Source organism: Saccopteryx bilineata, chromosome 2, assembly GCF_036850765.1.
Source record: "Saccopteryx bilineata isolate mSacBil1 chromosome 2, mSacBil1_pri_phased_curated, whole genome shotgun sequence".
Classification (NCBI taxonomy): Eukaryota; Metazoa; Chordata; class Mammalia; order Chiroptera; family Emballonuridae; genus Saccopteryx; species Saccopteryx bilineata.
The window spans coordinates 74536084-74554829 of NC_089491.1; the positions used below are offsets into that span (position 1 = coordinate 74536084).

Consider the following 18746-nt stretch of genomic DNA (forward strand, 5'->3'; position numbering starts at 1 on the left):
GTTGGGGACCACTGTTATAGACGGTAGGCTGTAACTTGTGAAGCCCTGAAGAATGGACTGGTTCGCAGTAAGGGAGGGAGGTCAGGTCATGTAGGAGGCTGTTGTGTAATTTGATGTTTATGAATAAAGGGAAACTGCTATTTGAGGAAAGGGTATTTTAGCTTTGGCTTGAGGCCACTTGTTTTCTTTATTCTGGTGTTTCCTGGGAAATTGACCCTTTTTGTATACAGAGCCTTAATTTTCTTAAGTGTTTCATCAACACATTAATTTTCTTCAACTATTTCTTCTATCTTTCCCCAAATGAGTAAAATGTTAAATTCGGTAAAGATGAAATGTTAGGGTTAGAAACATTTCATGATAATTTGGAATCTGATTAAAGCAGCATTTTTTTTTCTTAAATTACATTAATCTAAAATCTACCGTTTTGGGAAAAATTTGGGGTCTAAAAACTGGGTGTGTCTTACACAGTTGTAGATTTTTTACTTGCATTTGACTATGATAAGGAGATGTATGAATTTTATGATGGATAAAACTTCAGTTTAATAACTTTATGCAATACACTTTTTTCAAATTTCGGGCCCCAAAATTAAGGTGCGTCTTATACCTGGGAGCATCTTATACATGGGGAAATGCAGTATATGTAATCCTATGCATATTTTGTTGGCAAATATTTGACATGATATTTTCCCCAAAAAATCTCCCCCCTTTTGGAAAAATAAAAGATTTATAAAGCAATGTATATATATGGAGCAGCCAAGTCTATAATATCATATTTGGGACATAATCTGGAGAGAATAATCTGCCTTTAACTCAAACTGTTATCATACAGGTAAATTCACTGTTACATGCCTGCTTCTAAATTCCTTCATCTTAACTCTAGACAATGAGTTCACTGCTTTATATGTAAAGCACAGCCTTCCCACCCAGCAGCTAATGGCTCAAGACCTGTATCAATACAAAATTACATTTCAAGGATTTCCTGAGCACCCCATTTTGAAGAGATATAATAACTTCTGGAAACAGCCTCTACTCTCTCACAGTATATGTGCATTTAAAAAGTTTAAAAGTATCTACAATGAAAAGACATCTTTAAGGACCAAACAGAGCAATGTCTACATGAAAGGAATTTAGAGCACAATAACACTGATTGACATCTCTCCTTTCCCAAACCACAAGAGCCAGGCTTAGGAGATAAGCGGAAGTAGTATGTTACAGGGAGAAGGAAAACCAAAAACAAGAGACTGGAAAATACTGAAGGAGCCAAAGAAAGAAAAGGAGCACATGTAAGAGGTATGGTACACATATGATTGCTCTATTACTAATACTTTGAGAAAAACTTCATCAGCTTCTTGTTTATTTTAGCAAATTCGTGAGAAAAGAGGAGTGGGGAAGAGTCAAGGGGACCCCCCTCCAAAATAAAGTAGCTTTATCTATGTGACAACTTTCCTGTGGAAAGGAACTCATGACATGCTCTATCCCCTCCTTCTCTTTACCGAAATAAATACTGCTATAGTAGTCCTCAAACCTGCTCAGGTAACAGAATGGCTAGTAGTCACTAGAACTAACTGCAGAATACCCTGAAATAAGGCTATGTTAAATTTAAAATAACTAAATACATAATTGCTGCTAATCAGAATCTCCTAGTTTATCCTATATTCCAACAGAGAAAGATACCAAAAAGTTAAGAAAAATTTTGAGAGTGAAATTTGGAAACAAGAAAAATCCAACACTGATTTAATTTGTCTACATTTTGGAGACAAGTCTAGCAGTTCAGGGGGCACCAGAAACAGGGCCTGAAAGGTAAAGAAATTAAACAGTGCACCCATCACAAAAGGCTGTATGTAAGGAATAGTTTTAAAGCCTGGCCTTGGTTGGCAACATTTTCTTTACAAAGTAACATAAAAATATTTTAGACTTTGAAGGCTATACATCCCTGACTCAACTATGCAACTGCTCAATTCTGACACTACCTGTGAAAGCAGCCATGCAGAGTGAAGAATGAGACAAAGACAATAAGAACAAGTGTGGCCCTGCTCTAATAAAACGTAAATATGGACACTGAAATTTTATTTTCACATACGAAATATTTTTACTTCATTTTTCAACCATTTAAAATTGTATAAACCATTCCTAGCTCCTAAACTTTAGGGTAAAACATCACTGCAGCAGGCAGATTTGGTCTATGGCCCTTAAATTTACAGACCTCTGCTTTAAAGTACCCAAATGTGAACTCTGGGCACGAATAGAACCCAATCTAGATAGACTTGCCCATCTGTAAACTAGTCCATTAACAAACAGCATATCTGGGCATCCTAGCCAAGATTATCCTCCACCATCCTCTAAATCAGCGGTCCCCAAACTTTTTACACGGGGCGCCAGTTCACTGTCCCTCAGACCGTTGGAGGGCCAGATTATAAAAAAAACTATGAACAAATCCCTATGCACACTGCACATATCTTATTTTAAAGTAAAAAAAAAACAAAACGGGAACAAATACAATATTTAAAATAAAGAACAAGTAAATTTAAATCAACAAACTGACCAGTATTTCAATGGGAACTATGCTCTTCTCACTGACCACCAATGAAAGAGGTGCCCCTTCCAGAAGTGGGCGGGGCCAGATAAATGGCCTCAGGGGGCCGCATGTGGCCTGCCAGCCACAGTTTGGTGATCCCTGTTCTAAATCCTCTCCACCCTTCCCTCAAGCAAGGCACAGGTGCATCCATCCAAAGCTCTACATTGAATTAGAAGTTCAAGCCAAGGAACTTCGACTTTTGTTGGGTTTTTAAGTATACAATGTTTACTAAATTCTACCAGGTGCAGCCTGACCTGTGGTGGCGCAGTGGATAAAGCGTCGACCTGGAAATGCTGAGATCGCCGGTTCGAAACCCTGAGCTTGCCTGGTCAAGGCACATATGGGAGTTGATGCTTCCAGCTCCTCCCTCCTTCTCTCTCTCTGTCTCTCTCTCACCCTTTCTCTCTCCTCTCTAAAATTAAAAAAAAAAAAAAAACAACAACCAGGTGCTAAACACATATATTACAAATGTAGATGATTCAACCCTAACAAAAGTTCATTATAGGCACCTACATCAAAGTTCCACATGTGAAGACCCCCAGGTCCTAAACCATCACCTCATTAGTTTTTCAGATTGGGTGTTATTTATTCTGTAAAAGGTTACCTAAATGAGGAATGTCTACGGAAACACGAAAGGGATGGTTACCCCACAGCTGTCCACCAAAGATGGACTTCTCAAATTCTTCCTCTCTCAACAGCGTAAGAACATGGAAGGGTTTCCTTCTAGGCTGGCTAAAGCATAGTCATCTAATCTGATGATACCCATGAAACCCTAGTCGCCATCCTCATCCTCCCCACCCAAGGCACACAGCACCCCTGCCTGGCGCTTCAGTAACTCCACCCGCGGAATGGATGAAAACGTCCGGCGGTCCCGAACTCGCCCCCAGCCACTGCGCAGCGGCAGCCACCTCCGGCCCTCGCCGGGCCCCTCCTCTTCCCCCGCAGTCCTAGTTGCAATTTCCAAGTGATCTGCAGGCTGCAGGGAAGAAAAGCCCTGCCTTTGACAATGAATGCCAGGGAAAATTTACACCAGCACACGCGCGCACACACACACACACACACACACACACACACACACTTCCTCAAGACACAAAGCGTCTCCGGAACAGCGCTTCCCCGGGAACATCCGCAATCCCAGGGCTGCGAAATCGCAGACAAAAGCGGCCCATTGGCGCAGGGGGCGGAAGAATGAAGAGAAAAATGCTGGTACCAAATTGGGCAGCAGATGAAAAGGCACAGGCGCCAAGGGGTGACGGAGTAGCAATTAGCGGCGCGATCTGGGTCCTCGGCCGCCCCGGCGAGAGACGCCGGTGTGGGGACATTTCTTCCCACCACCTCCCCACCCTGCACTGCCCAGCACCACCTAACGGTGGAGGGGGCATCTAGCCTGGGGCATGTAGCCTGGGGCGCATCCTCAGCTGCGGAGAGCAACAGGCTCCTGCTCCCGGGAGCAACCGCCCCGCGCGCCAGGCCCGGAAAAGAAAAAACTTTCACGCCACTTTAAGTAAGCAAAAACAAGGGGCTGCGGGAGGGGGGGAGGAAGAAATAAAAGGTCTGGGACTATCCTTCAGGGACCATGCGCGTAGCAAAGGAAAGAAACTTCCAGACCTCATCCATTTAAAGAGCCAGAGCAGCTGCAGCTTCCCGGGCCTCGCGGGGTGGGGCTAGTGCGCCCCCCCCCCCCCCCCCGCCACCCGCCCCGAGCCCCGGGCTCCCGCTCTCCCCAGGCCGGGCGCGCGCACAAGACGCGGGGGCGCGCTCCGGCCTCCTGGCCTGTGTCCTGGCGCCGCTTACCCAGCTGACGGCGGCTGCCCCGGGAGGGGTCGGAAAGGAGCAGAGGGCTAAGGAAACGGGGTCGCCGGGGACTCGGAGGACCTCGCCTCGCCCAGTCCTCTCTACTCCTCTGAAGTAACGGCCCGGCGAGGATAATCGCGCAGACACACTCACGCGCGACCAAGAAACTTAATCCCGCCCGGCCTCCAGCAGCCCGACGCCAGCCTCGCGCCAACCTCGCGCTCCGCCGCGCCCCCTCCCCCAGCGCGCGCCGCACTTGCGCCGACCGCAGCGACGGAGGCGACGGCGGCGGCGCCCGGGCTGCACGGGCTGCGTGACGCCTGCGGCCAGCGGGGCGGGCGCGCCTCGGCCAATCAGGGGCGCGGCCCGGCCAGCGGTCTTGGGCTTTAAACTAGCCCCCGAGGCGCTGGGCCTTGGATGTGGGAATGGGCTGTGCGAGGTTGACCAGGGGAAGTACTGGGCGCCCCTTTAAAAATTAGTGTCAGGTAAAGAAGAGTAATTATTTTGGACAAGTATGACCCAAGCAATATTTGGGACATACTCTAGAAAATATTTTTCGTTATTTATCTGAAATTAGAATTTAACGCCCAGTATTTTAATTCGTTAAATCTGGCAATCTGTGGGAACTGGCAGTCTCTATTTCTAATAATGGGTACTTTAAAAAAATTTAATGTGTACTGCCCTGTGGATGCTTTCTGCATGGGAAGCTTATTAAAGTGGTATGGAATGATGATGAGAAACACTTTAATGATGAGGCATGGGGCGAGGGGAGCTAATAATCTTACTTTCCAAGTTACATTTTCAGACATAAATTCCAATGAAAAGACATAAACTATAAGCATGGAGGAAGGGTGCAGAATTGCATGGTGCTAGGAAAAGCATTTATTTCTATTTTGGGCCATTTAAGACTATCTTTCCTTAAAGAGGGGATAGGGATGGAAGGAAACTTGACTTGGGGTGGTGAACACACAATACAATAGACAGATGATGGATGCTGAAACCTATATAATTTTGTTAACCAACATCACCCCTATAAATTCAAATAAATATTGATAAATTTTTAAAAGGCATCAAGAAAAAAATTGTCTTTTTTAATACCCTTAATTCCTGAACCCCTGTAGTCTTTTTTGTGGAAGATAATTGCTCTCTTTCTCAATACATAAACCTGATATTAAAGTATTTATATAAATCAAAGAATACTGAGAAGTCCAATTTAAAATATTTTTAAAAGGGAAAATTTATCCGAGCTTATTTTATCCCTTGTATTTTCAACACATCTCTGTCTTGTGGTCCCTTTCCATCAGCATCCGCAAGTTACCCCATGTTAAAAAAACATTTTCTGTACATACATAACTTTTGTGTCCTTGCTATAGAGTTATCTCAGAGCATCCCAATTGGAGATGATTATCTTGCTGCTTAGACATTCCAAAGGATTCCTATTCTTTGAACAGCAAAGCACTTCCATTTATCATTTTCCAAATCTGGTTGTTCTCAAAAGCCAAGGAAATGAGTGCATGAAATGCTAGCTGCTAGGAGCAATATGGGCAAACAATTGCATAACCAGCTACTAAAGGTATTCTCAGGGTCTTAAAAAGTAAAATGTCATTTGTTCTACTGAACATAGGAAACTCGTAACACTGAATTAGAAGCAAGTTTAAGGAAATTCGTTCCCTGGTTTATTCCAAGTATGTAAATGAAATTATTGTTCTGGTCTTATTTAGCAAAGGGAATCCTACTTTAAAGAAGGGCATATTGGAGAACAGAAAAGCATCTTGATTTCGTTAGTTCCTCCATAAAATTATCCAGCACTTGAAGATGATTCCACCCTTCAGCTTCCCTTTTTGAAGTTAGTGTTCTACCCTCCTCTGCTCATTCTAACCCAGAGGGCCTGAGACTTTCTAGAATTGAAATTTTACAAAGAAAGCCATAGTATAAAGCACATAAAGTAGAACACCTATTTTCTGTTGAAACTCTCCCGTTTTGTCTCAATTAATGATTCTTTCTATGAAGTGTCAGTCACAGCCTCCAGGATATGAAAGTGACAGAATTGGGAACACTGTCTGCATTCGTCTTTCCCCCCAACGAGGCATTCTCCACAGAAATTCTTTTTCCCCCTCAAATTGGAGTAATGCTTAGACCATTTTTGTAAGAAAAAAATGGAAGGAATTCCAGGAATGGTTTATATATATAGTTTTATTATAATTTAACAAGTACAAACATAAATGAAGTACATAATATTATTTTACATTTGCAGCTCCTCTACTACTCTGAAACTGGTAAAAGACCCAAGTTGTCTGCTCAAACCTTTAATGTCTGCTTGAAAGACAGATCTTGGAAATTTTCTTTTGATCCATCAAGATACAGAGAACCCCTCTCGTTGCCTTCCAAATGCAGTCTTGTTGCGCTAACAACAGGTCACAGGTGTGGGCAACAGGCAGTTCCTCAATAGTACATGCTACTGCAGAGCTCCGGGGTCAGCACTGTATGAACCAACTCCTTTCCCAAGAATTATACGTGACTTTGGGGGATTGCTAATTGCGGACTATTTTCATGCATTACATCAGATGTGACTCTTATTACTAATGCTTCATTTCAGTGAAAACTAGATGGCATGTTGGCATCTCCCTCTGCTTAATTTAGTTTGCAAAAAGATTTTTATAGTCTGTCTGCAGGCTCCAATTGGCCTCTATTTTCTCAAATGAAAACGGAGTTTGAATACTTTTTCTTTTTAGTTTGTTTAATCTTTAAAAAAAAATGCCATTCTAAATAATCTTTACCCTTTTTTCATTGAAAACAGACAAGATTTTAAAAAGAAGATGAAGAAGAAAGAGGAGAATGTTAAAATAATGAATATATATGTGTCTAGGAGAAAGCTTTTAGGAGGAAGGAACGGCTAAGAAAGAATCTCAAGCATGAGAAAAATGTAAAATTTTGTCTCATTTGAAAACATGTCTCTTTTATATAACAAAATGTTTATAGAAGAATAGAGACACTGAAACTTATGTTGTGTCTGATTGGGTCTCATCTCTCTAAGGGAAAGAGAAAAGGCACTGGAAGGTCATGACCATCTGACCCTACATTCCTTTGCCTTTGTACCCACAGAATTCTAGTGCAATGAGGAACTCATGGGAGAAAGCATTGGGAACAGGTTATTTTTCAGTGGAACACATCCAAACACTGTTCCAGAATCTCTGACTCAAGTTAATGCAAGCTAGCTAGAATGACACTTTAGAATCTCTCTCCTACAAAATTTTTCTTTTGGGGTCATTCATGCTATGAGTGTATAAGTCATATGTCCAAACAAAAGTCAAGAAAAATCAGCAGTAAGGGTAATGGAAAGAACCTGCTCCAGTTGCACAGTATCTTTTTGATAATAGCCTACTTTGTGATGGCAAAAACAACAGAGAAAAGAAACTGAGTTTTTGAGACTACCACTATGTCACTGGATCGCACATTACCTTGAAGCTCACCTCATCTCTTATATTTCCATTTATATGACCAATAGATCTCCTCTAGATTTGAAACACTTTGAACTGTTATTTGCAACTAAAATAACTCAACTTCATGCAGTATACATAGTAAGCCATCCACAGTGAGCCACACAAGTACTTTTAAATTTTAAGGAACATTCTGTCAAAGAATAGTTAGGAACATCAAGAAGACAAGAGCTGCCATAGGTAAAATGCACTGGAAAATGTGACAGATTTCTGGTTATATCACAAGCACGTGGAGAGAAATGGAAGATTATTTCAGAGAATGCACCTCTAGAGACCAGGTTTTCTTAGAATGTTTGTCTTCTACCATAACTATGACTCAGTATAGCCCTGTCTCTGCTCATCTTGCTTTTCTTCAGCCTCTAATTATGTTTGTTTAAATTGATTCCTTGAAAATCTGGCAACCCTTAATGTTTTTTTTCTATTTCATAATGAGGCAGCAGCCTTAACAGTGGTGGCGCAGTGAATAAAGCATCGACCCGGAATGCTGAGATCGCCGGTTCAAAAGCAACTATGAATTGATGCTTCTCACTCCTTCCCCCCTGCCTTTCTCTTTCTCTTTCTCTCCTCTCTCTAAAATAAATCAATCAATAAAATATTTTTTAAAAATATGTTCCCAGATACTGGCCCTGGCCTTTTAGCTTAGTCGGTTACAGCGTCATCCACAATGGTAAGGTTTCCAGTAAGTATATCTCCAGTCGGGGCACACACGGGAAGCAACCAAGGAATGCATAACGAAGTGGAACAACAAATGAATGCTTACGTGCCCCCCCTTCCTATCTCTGTCTCTCTAAAAATTAATCAATAACTAGAAAAAAATCATTTATGTCCTGGCCAGACAGCTTGGTTAGTTGGAGAATCTTCCCCAAGCACAGAGGTTGCCTGTTCTATCCCCAGTCACAGCACATACAGGAACAGATGGATGTTTCTATGTTTCTGTCTCTGTCTCTCTCTCCGTGCCTCTCTAAAAAAATAAAAAATGCAACAGTCTGTGGACACTGTTCACACTGGAAGGCTTGTTGACTCACATGTTTTATTTTTGATGGAGCAATATTATACTCAGGAGCCTCTTAAATTCAGAATGAGGAACCCTTTGCTCAGTTCTGGTGTTTTTCTAAAAAAAAAAAAAAAAAGATGCCTGGCTTCCAGGAAATCGGTATAGAAGCTCTGGGTGTTTATGTGTATGTTTGTGTATTTATAACGTATCTGTCTGTATGTGTGTTTGCGATAGTGGTCGAGAGAATAATGTTGTTTGTTCCAATACCCATATTTTACACCTGACATTTATTTCCACTCTCCATTGTACCTGGTATTTCAATGCACCCATCTTCTTTACAGTTTCAGTAGGTCGATCAGCTCCCTCCAGCTGTAGTACTCTAGGACCAGTGTTTCTCAAATTGTGAAGGGTCAGGTGATGTTTTTAATTTCCAGTGTATCACTGACCAAATAAATTAATGGGAAGATGGCTACATGTTTTGATGTTGTATCTATATTAAGTTGCTATAAAGACCTTTAAGGAAACTTTCCATTTCTTTGTGAGCCAGACTGTAGATGACACTTTGGTGAGAATACACTTGGGGAGCCTTGTCCCCAAGTATGGACCAGAAACCAGAAACATGTTCATCACCCAGGAGCTTTTCGAAAACCCAGTTTCAGACATCACACTACTGAATGAGAATCTTTGTTTTAACAAGATCTCCAGATGATTTATACTGACATTAAAGTTCTTAGAGAGTATCCACTCTTTTCTCTGTTTTTGTTGTTGTTATTGTTGTTGGTTTGTCTTCCAGGACTGCTGCTATCTCTCGATTTTGAACATGTTTTTCAAGCTTCAGATAGCTGGCATCTTCTCATTCAAGTCTATGATCAGATATCGTCTCTGTAGAGAAGGCTTCTCTGGCTCTCCAGCAAAAACAGTACCCTGTATTATTTCCTTTACTGTACTTACCACTTTCTAAAATTATCACTGTTCCTTTTCCAGTCCCCCACCTCCAGCTAGAATGTAAGCCCCATGAGAGCAGAGATCCTGTCTTGCTTTATTTCCTGTCGTTTACCCTGTGGGAGTGCCGTGCCTGGTAGGTGAGAGGCGCTGCCTCCAAAGCTGTCTACACTCCATTTCTGTATATCTCATAACTTCTGCTCACTCCTAGTTCCTACTGCTTCCCTGCCTCTGATTCTTGCTTTTTCTGCTGAGTTTTTTTTTTTTAAAAAGCCAACCCAAACTGACTTATAAAGCAAAAAGGATGGTGGCTTATATGATTACAAAGGTACAGAGTAAATGCAGTAATCAGACATAGTTCAGATACGGTCCGGCTCCATATCTCTGCTTTTTTTCTGCTCTGCTCATCTCCATACGTCAACTTCCTATTTAGGGCAGCAAACAGATTCCCACAGAACTTTCAGCTCCCACATTCTCATAAAACGCCCTCCAGAGACCATCCACTGCAGTGGCTCTCTTCTAAAGAGTAAGTAAATTTCTGTCCCCCAAACCTCCTGCAACATTCCTCTAATATTTTTTAGACTGAAAAAATATTTAGATCACGCCTGTTCTAAAAATATATACACATATAGAGAGTTGTATAATTGCAAACAATAAAGTGTACATATCTTAAGTATATAGTTCAATAACATTTGACAATTATACACATCCAGGTAGATATAAAGTAAACTGAAGTGTGGAATATTTCTAGCACCCCAGAAAGTGGCCTTGTGTCCCTTCCAATCAGACGCCTTGCTGAGCCATACTGGAGTGAGAAGTAAAAAGAGCAATTAGGAATACTGATCCTGTCTTTATTTACAATGTTAATGCATTATTCATCACTTACATTAGTTTTGATCTTTTATTTAAAAATATTACTCTAAAATGTTATTTATTTTTGTTTCCTGGGTGTCTCAAATTTTGCACCCAAGGTGAATGCCACACTCACCTCCCTCCCCAGTTGCAGCCCTGCAGTCCATGAGCCCCTCTCTCTGACTCTTTTTTTCTCTCTCAATGTGACTTCTGCCTGTGGTGTCTGCACATGACAGCCCCAGAATAGCTGGACTTCTTACCCGGTAGCTGAAAGCTCCCAGAGCACATGCTCAGGAGAAGCCAGCAGGCCAGCTGCATTCTTCATCTGCTTCAGCCTTGGAAGTCACCTAATGCGCCTTTTGCCGTTCCTTATGTATCATGGCAGTCACAAATGCTTACAGGTACGAGGAAAGCTGACACAGACACTATCTCTTGAATGAAAGAGTGTCAAGAAATTTGCAGGTGTATTTTCAAACTACCATGCTCCTTACTGTTTCTACAGCCAGTCTGAAGTATGAATAGCCCTTATTTTTGAGTATGAAAATTTCTACCCAGATTTTTTAAAATTTAATTTTACATTTGATTTAAAACATCTCCTCTTTGCTCCCAGGTTTAGTTGGATGTTGTTTTTTTTATTCACCACCTCATCTCCATTCACTCGCTGCTGTTTCTGGCCCATCAAAGTTAAAGGAAAGAAGTTGGGATGAGATGAAAAGGAGCAAAATTATCTTTTCACTTGGCTAGATGTTAACAACAGTCTTCTATGGCAGGTCTCCAAAGACTAACTCTTACTCTTATGGGGTAATTCAGTGAGTTACTTGGAGACCTCTCCTCTCTGGCTCCTTGGACATCTGCCCATAATAAGGATGAGATACATTCCTGCCAATACCTTAGAATACCTCTTCAACTCCAGCTTTCCTGTACACCCCACAACCTCTTACTACTAGGGTCCATTCATCCAGACAGGCAGTTCTCTGGGGAATTCCTTTCAAAACGGTGCTAGTCTAGTCTCACCACATTCCAAATCACCTATATGGCAGCAGAGACACTCAGCAACTGAGCTCCACCCAAATTTGCAGTTGCCTGCTCACAGGCAATTCTAACAGCCTCTCACATTAAACTTTTCGAGACAGTAATCTCTGTGCTCCCCAAACTCCAGAAGACCCGATCAACTTTCTGTAAAAACTTTCTCACCACACTCTCTTTCAATAGCTGCACCAGGAAACGGCTAAATTTTACACACAGTTCAGCAAGCACACAGCCTGGGAAATAAAATGCTGCTCCTGTATAAGACAAATTGAACTTGGTAAGTGATTTTCTTAAAGCTCCCCTCACTTGTCTGGGGAGATGGTGAAGAAGTAAGATTGCTCACTCGGAGGCGTAAAGGAGAAATATATAGTACTCTCTACCAAGTGTGCAGTTTTCTTTAAAGAATGCCTCACTCTAAAACCCTCCTTTGAATTTCTAATCTTATTTATCATAGCCTAGAATTTGATGATAGGTAAAGGGTGTCAGGGTTAATGTTGCATTTCCTTTAGTAAGTGCCCTGGGGATGTGGCTTATACTCCTGTTTAGAATATGTGAACCAAATATTCCTGGGTCCTGAGATGTAGGACTTCATCAAAGATTCAAGACAACAAATGTCCCAACTGACACTGATAATGCTTCTATTATCTTATAATAAAGTCACATATCACAAGGCCTGTTGCTGGATCATGCCCCATTTGTCTCCTCTTTTACATCTATATCACATTTTAATTATTATAGCTTTATAACTAAAGTAAGCCCCTTAAGATAAAGAACAAGACAGGGATGTCCACTTTTACTACTCTTATTCAACATAGTATTGGAAGTCTTAGCCATAGCAATAAGACAAGAAGAATTAAAAGGCATCAAAATTGGAAAGGAAAAAGTAAACCTGTCATTATTTGCAGATAACATGATACTATATGGAGCAAATCCTAAAAATTCCACCAAAACCCTAGTAGACTTGATAAATGAACTCAGCAAAGTAGCAGGATACAAAATAAATATTCAGAATACAATTGCATTTTTTACTCCAGTATTAACTATCTGAAAGAGAAACTGATAAAACAATCCCATTTACAATTGCATTAAAAATGACCCAGGAATAAATTTCACCAGAAAATAAAAGAGCTGTCCTTTAGGAAATTATAAGACATTGAAGAAAGATATTGAAAAAACTTGAAATATATGGAAGCATATACTGTGCTCATGTGTAGAGAGAATTAACATTATTAAAATGGTCATACTACCCAAAGTAATCTATGGATTCAACACAATTCCTATCAAAACACCAATGGCATTTTCAAAGAATTAGAACAAATATTTCAAAAATTTATATGGACCCAAAAAAGACCCCAAATAACCCCAGCAATCTTGAGAAAGAAGAACAAATTTTTAGATTTTATACTACCCGATATTAGACTATACTATAAGATCATACTTATCAAAAGAACAAGGGGCTGGCATTCAACCGACACATAGATCAATGGAACAGAATACAGAGCTCAGACATAAACCATGCCTACATGGTCTATTAATCTAAGACAAAGGAGGCAAGAATATACACTGGGGAAAATGGTGCTGGGAATATTGGACAGATACATACAAAAAGGATGAAACTAGACCACCTTCTTGCAACATGTACAAGAATAAACTCAAAACAGATTAGAAACTGAAATGTAAAACTCAAAACCATAAAACTTCTAGAAGAAACCATAGACACTAAAATATGTGACATTTACCTCAGCAATATCTTTTCTGATATATCTCCTTGGGCAAAAGGAAAAAAGAAAAAAATAAACAAATGCAACTACATCAACCTAAAAAGTTTCTGCACAGCAAAGGAAACCATCAGCAAAATAAAAGATAACCTTCTGAATAGAAAAAGATATTTACCAATGATACATTCTATAAATGTTAGTATCCAACATTTACAAAGAACTCATACAACTCAATACTAAAAATCAAAAAGGCCAATTAAAAAGTAGGCAAAGGATCTTAATAGACACCTCTCCAAAGAGGACATACAGATAAAACAATAAGACATATGAAAAGATGCTCAATGTCACTAACCATCAGAGAAATGCAAATTAAAAACCCAATGAGATATTACTTCACACCTATCATCATCAATAAACCACCAACAAATGTTGGAGGAAATGTGGAGAAAAGGAAACTCTTGTGCACTGTTGGTGGAAATGCAGATTGGTGCAGGCAGTATGGAAAACAGCATAAAGTGTCCTCAAAGAATTAAACATGGAACTGCCTTATGACCCAGGGATTCCACTTTGGAGTATATATCCAAAATAACCCAAAACACTATTTCAAAAGAATATATATGCACCCCTATGTTCATTACAGCATTATTTACAATAGACAATATATGTAAGCACCCCAAAGTGCCCATCAATAGACAAGTAGAAAAAAGTGATGAAACATACATACAAAGAAATAATATTCAGCCATAAAATAATGAAATTTTGTCATTTATGACAGAATAGATGAACCTACAGGGTATGTGCTAAGTGAAATAACTCAGACTGAGAAGGACAAATACCAAATAATATCACTTACATGTGGAACTGAAAGAACAAAATAAATGAACAAACAAAAATAGAAACAGACTCACAGAAAACAGACTGATAATTACCAGAGGAGAGTGGGGGTGGGGGAGGTTGATTGAAAATATAAATTTGTACATTTTGTCATCCCTTAAAATTCCAGGGAATTTTGAAGTTTATTGGGGAATGCCCTTATAATGACACCTAGGTGAGGGGATTGTGAAAAAAGAACTGGCGAAAGGAAGGAGTTAAATGTTACAGTACAGTGACAAAGCCCTCAGGAGATCCTAGGGTGTTATAGAACTAGGATAGTGGTTGGCAAACTCTCATAGTCAACAGAGCCAAATATCAACAGTACAACGATTGAAATTTCTTTTGAGAGCCAAATTTTTTAAACTTAAACTATATAGGTAGGTACATTGTTATTAACTTAATTAGGGTACTCCTAAACTGGCCTTTGCTAAAAACGTACTCAATCTAATTGAGGTACGTTCACTGAGGTTGACTCCTTCCAATTCTCCCATCCACACTCGTCTTGTATACTTGTTTCGTCTGTCTCCTTTTGTTCATCCTCTCTATATGTCCAAACCATCTCAACATACCTTTCTCAATCCTCGACACTACATCTTCTTTCACTCCACAACAGTCCCTAAAATTAACTCAATAAACTTTATTTAAAGTTTTAAATCTTAAGCTATAGGTCCGTTGAATAAAACTTGATATCATACTTAATAACGATATTATATATTGATAAAATTAAATTGTAAGGTATCCATAAAATTAAATCATGACAATGATTGACAAACACTAATGTGAACAATGGCCTTGTATCTCCTTGGAAAGTTTGGGTAAGTCAGGTTTGTATGTTGTTGTTTTTAATTTTAGGCATGATTACAGGTTCTCATCAATAAGACGACTTCTCAATTTACTCTTGATAAGGTTCATGCTTGAAAATGATTGTTCGCATGAATATGTAGGCCCAAATAAGGAAAGATCAGCCAATGCTATTTTTCCAGCTGATTATACAAGTCAGGAATACTATTCCAGCTGTTAAAAATCAACATATCTTTCTTCTCCAGGTCTTTCAAAGTAGACCACTTGTGCTGTGAACTAAGATCACATTTGTTTTTCTTCAATATTTCTATATCAGCACAAAGATGTTTAAAATTTGAGCTCCACAATTCTTTTCTTTTTAAATGCAGCAATTGAATTTTAAAGTTGCCAATGTCAATATTAAAGGGAGAAAAATTTAATTGTAACAGTAGCATTAAGAGGTTTTTTTTTTTAACAAAGGCTAACATCCCTTTGCTGTTTCTGAATTCCTGAAACTTGTTGAGTAAAGCTTCCCTCATATGTAAAAGTGTTGTTTTAAAATAGCAAACGTCAATATCGGAATTATTTTCTTGGCGATATTTCAACAGGCTTGGAAAGTGAATCAAAGTATCTCAAAATCTTGAGCAAAAGATCATTTGTTTTCAAATGAAATAACTTCTAACATCGAAAAAATTGTGTTTCCTTTCCCCTGTAGTTTACGATTAAGCTGATTTAGATGAGACGTAATGTCTATCATGAAATAAAAGTTTTGGATACATTAATCATTTGTTAGTTCAGGATAGTGAACACTCTTCTTAAGAAGAAATGCTTTAATTTCTGTTAATAAGGAATCAAAACGTTTTAAAACGTTTCCTCTTGATAACCAACATACCTTGTTATGCAGCTGAAGATCTGCATACTCACTCTCCATTTCAACTAAAAATTCTTTAAATTGGCGATGATTAAGAGCTTTAGCCATAATGGAGTTGATAATCTTAATCACCAATTCCATAAATTTGCAAATTTCTTCTGGAAATGTCTGTGCACAAAGCGCTTCTTGATGAATGATGTAATGGTAAGTAAGTATCTCGTGATTAATTTTTTCTTTCTTAATAGCAACAAAGCCATTTTTTACACCGGTCATACCTTTGTGCCTCGTCTGTTGAAATTGAGACAATTTTATTAAGTGGAATATGATGTTTTCAATGCACTCAGTTATAGCATTTGCTATATCCTCTCCATATGTTTGACCTTTGAGTGGCAATAATCCTAAAAGTTCTTCTTTAGGACCTATAGATGAAATAAATTTTACAAAAAGTGAAACTTGCACTGTATCATTTATGCCACAAGACTCATCAACTGCTATTGATAAAGCTAAAACCAATTTAAAATCTTTGACTTGCTGGTTGCTTATATTCAAAGACATTTTGACTGTTCTTATCTTTCACTGTTTTAGCAGACAGTGATAACTCTTTATTTTTTTATTTTTTTAGAATATTTGCTTTGTTCTTAAAATCCCGAAATAGCTCTTCGGATGCATTTATAAACAACCTTTTATGTATTTGCCGTCAGTATATGGTTTTCCTCTCTTAGCAATCTCTTGACTAACCACAAAACTTGCAATATTGACATTGTTGGAAGATTGCATCCAGTAATTAAATACAGAACTTGATTTTTCTTAACTCTTGCAAAGTTCCTCAACTGCTTTCTTCCTTGCATCACTGACAGGATATTTAGTACTAAATGACACGTGTTTAGTTGTAAAGTGTCTCTCCAAATTTGATTTCTTGTTATGCACCAATTTTTCCTGACAAATAAGGCAGGTGAGAAGGCCATTTAAGTTGTGAATAAACGTGAAAGTCTCGGTCCATTCAACTTTAAATTCACGGTTTTCATCTTCCGTTTTTTTCTTTGCTTCTTTGTAGCTATGTCAGACAGGGCACCTAAAAAATGTTTCATTTTATAATAATAAAGCTACCAACACAAAATAATTTTGTCATCTTAAATGGATGACAAAAATACCTGTAGGTTTTGCAGCTGGTTGGAAAAATACAGGTAACTTTATAATTTGAGTAGGTACTTTTGTTACCGGCACCCAATTTGCAGATGAGATTAGCACTAACCACTGCACAGTGAGACTGCTGACTGACTGGCTTACTCAACTCGTACATGAATTGCATGCACCTCCCCTGTGCTGTGTATCCCGCTGCTGGCCTGCGCTGTGTCTCCAGTCGCCCTACCTAAGGACACCCCCTGCACATATCTGTGCGCCTGCACATAGTATTTTGTGGAAGAGCCACATTCAAGGGGGCAAAGAGCTGCATGTGGCTTGCAAGCTGGGGTTTGCCCATCACTGAACTAGGGTGACCATTTAGAGTTGTCCCAGAAGAGAGAGGCTGTGGCCTTTTACAAGTCTATGAAAATTGTCTAATGGTATTTCCAAAGAATACTGCAACGTCATCATCCATGCTTGTATCTTTGTAGATTTTGCTGAAACAAATTGATTTTTCAGATATTTCCTTATTTCTATAGTCAATTTTCAAATAAAATGTAATTATTTTGGCCCTGGCCGGTTGGCTCAGCGGTAGAGCGTCGGCCTGGCGTGCGGGGTACCTGGGTTCGATTACCGGCCAGGGCACATAGGAGAGGTGCCCATTTGCTTCTCCACCCCCACCCCCTCCTTCCTCTCTGTCTCTCTCTTCCCCTCCCACAGCCAAGGCTCCATTGGAGCAAAGATGGCCTGGGCTCTGGGGATGGCTCCTTGGCCTCTGCCCCAGGCGCCAGAGTGGCTCTGGTCACGGCAGAGCGACACCCCGGAGGTGCAGAGCATCGCCCCCTGGTGGGCAGAGCATCGCCCCTGGTGGGCGTGCCGGGTGGATCCCGGTCGGGCGCATGTGGGAGTCTGTCTGACTGTCTCTCCCCGTTTCCAGCTTCAGGAAAAAAAAAAAGTAATTATTTTGACTGCGTTTTGCCCATTTATTTTTCTCTCCAAACAAAGCAGTGTAATGCAAAAAAATCAGTGCTGCCTGGCCTGTGGTGGCGCAGTGGATAAAGCATGACTTGGAACACTGATGCCGCCAGTTGGAAGCCTTGGGCTTGCTCGGTCAAGGGACAAATGGGAGTTGATGCTTCCTGTTCCTCCTCCTTCTGTCTGTCTGTCTATCTCTCTCCTCCTCCTCCTCCTCCTACCTCTAAAATCTATATAAGTTAAAATGTAAATGTTTGTTCAAAATCTTAAATCTTTGAAAGGTCTTCACTGATTGCTTTGAAATTTTGATACAAAGTTACATTCAAATACGCACATTTTCATATACCTACTAGATTGCATTTGAATATGCAAGTGTTTTTATATACCTACTACTATATAGATGTCACACCTGTGACAGGTAAAAACATGCTTCTTTTTTTTGAAAAACAGCGCCATCTGTTGGACATAAAAGCAACACACGCTATACTGGCAGCAATTCAATCCCAAAATGACATAACCTTAGCTCTTGCATCGTCCAGAATAGCTGCGACATTGCTACCAGGTAGAAGAACTGCTCATTCTGCTTTGAAATTGCCATTGAACATGCAATTCATTGAAACTCCTACATGCAACATTTCCAAAGCATCAGCATGGGAAAAGTATTGCAGAAATGCAAACTTATTGTTTGGGATGAATGCACAATGGCGCACAAAAACTCGCTTGA

At 39.9% G+C, this 18746-nt stretch overlaps 1 protein-coding gene across 8 annotated transcripts in view; it reads right to left on the reverse strand.

Moving 5' to 3' along the window:
* The window catches only part of MPDZ (multiple PDZ domain crumbs cell polarity complex component), a 191076-nt gene extending 186419 nt beyond the window's left edge, over positions 1-4657 (reverse strand). For 5 of the 8 annotated variants that reach the window (XM_066257257.1, XM_066257259.1, XM_066257254.1 and 2 more), the window contains exon 1: positions 4370-4656. The gene's annotated coding sequence lies outside the window, so the exon portion shown is untranslated. Of the gene's footprint in view, positions 1-4183; positions 4202-4369 lie in introns of those variants that run through there. The other 3 variants (XM_066257256.1, XM_066257258.1, XM_066257253.1) reach the window with 2 other exon arrangements.
* Positions 4658-18746: the final 14089 nt, after the last annotated feature.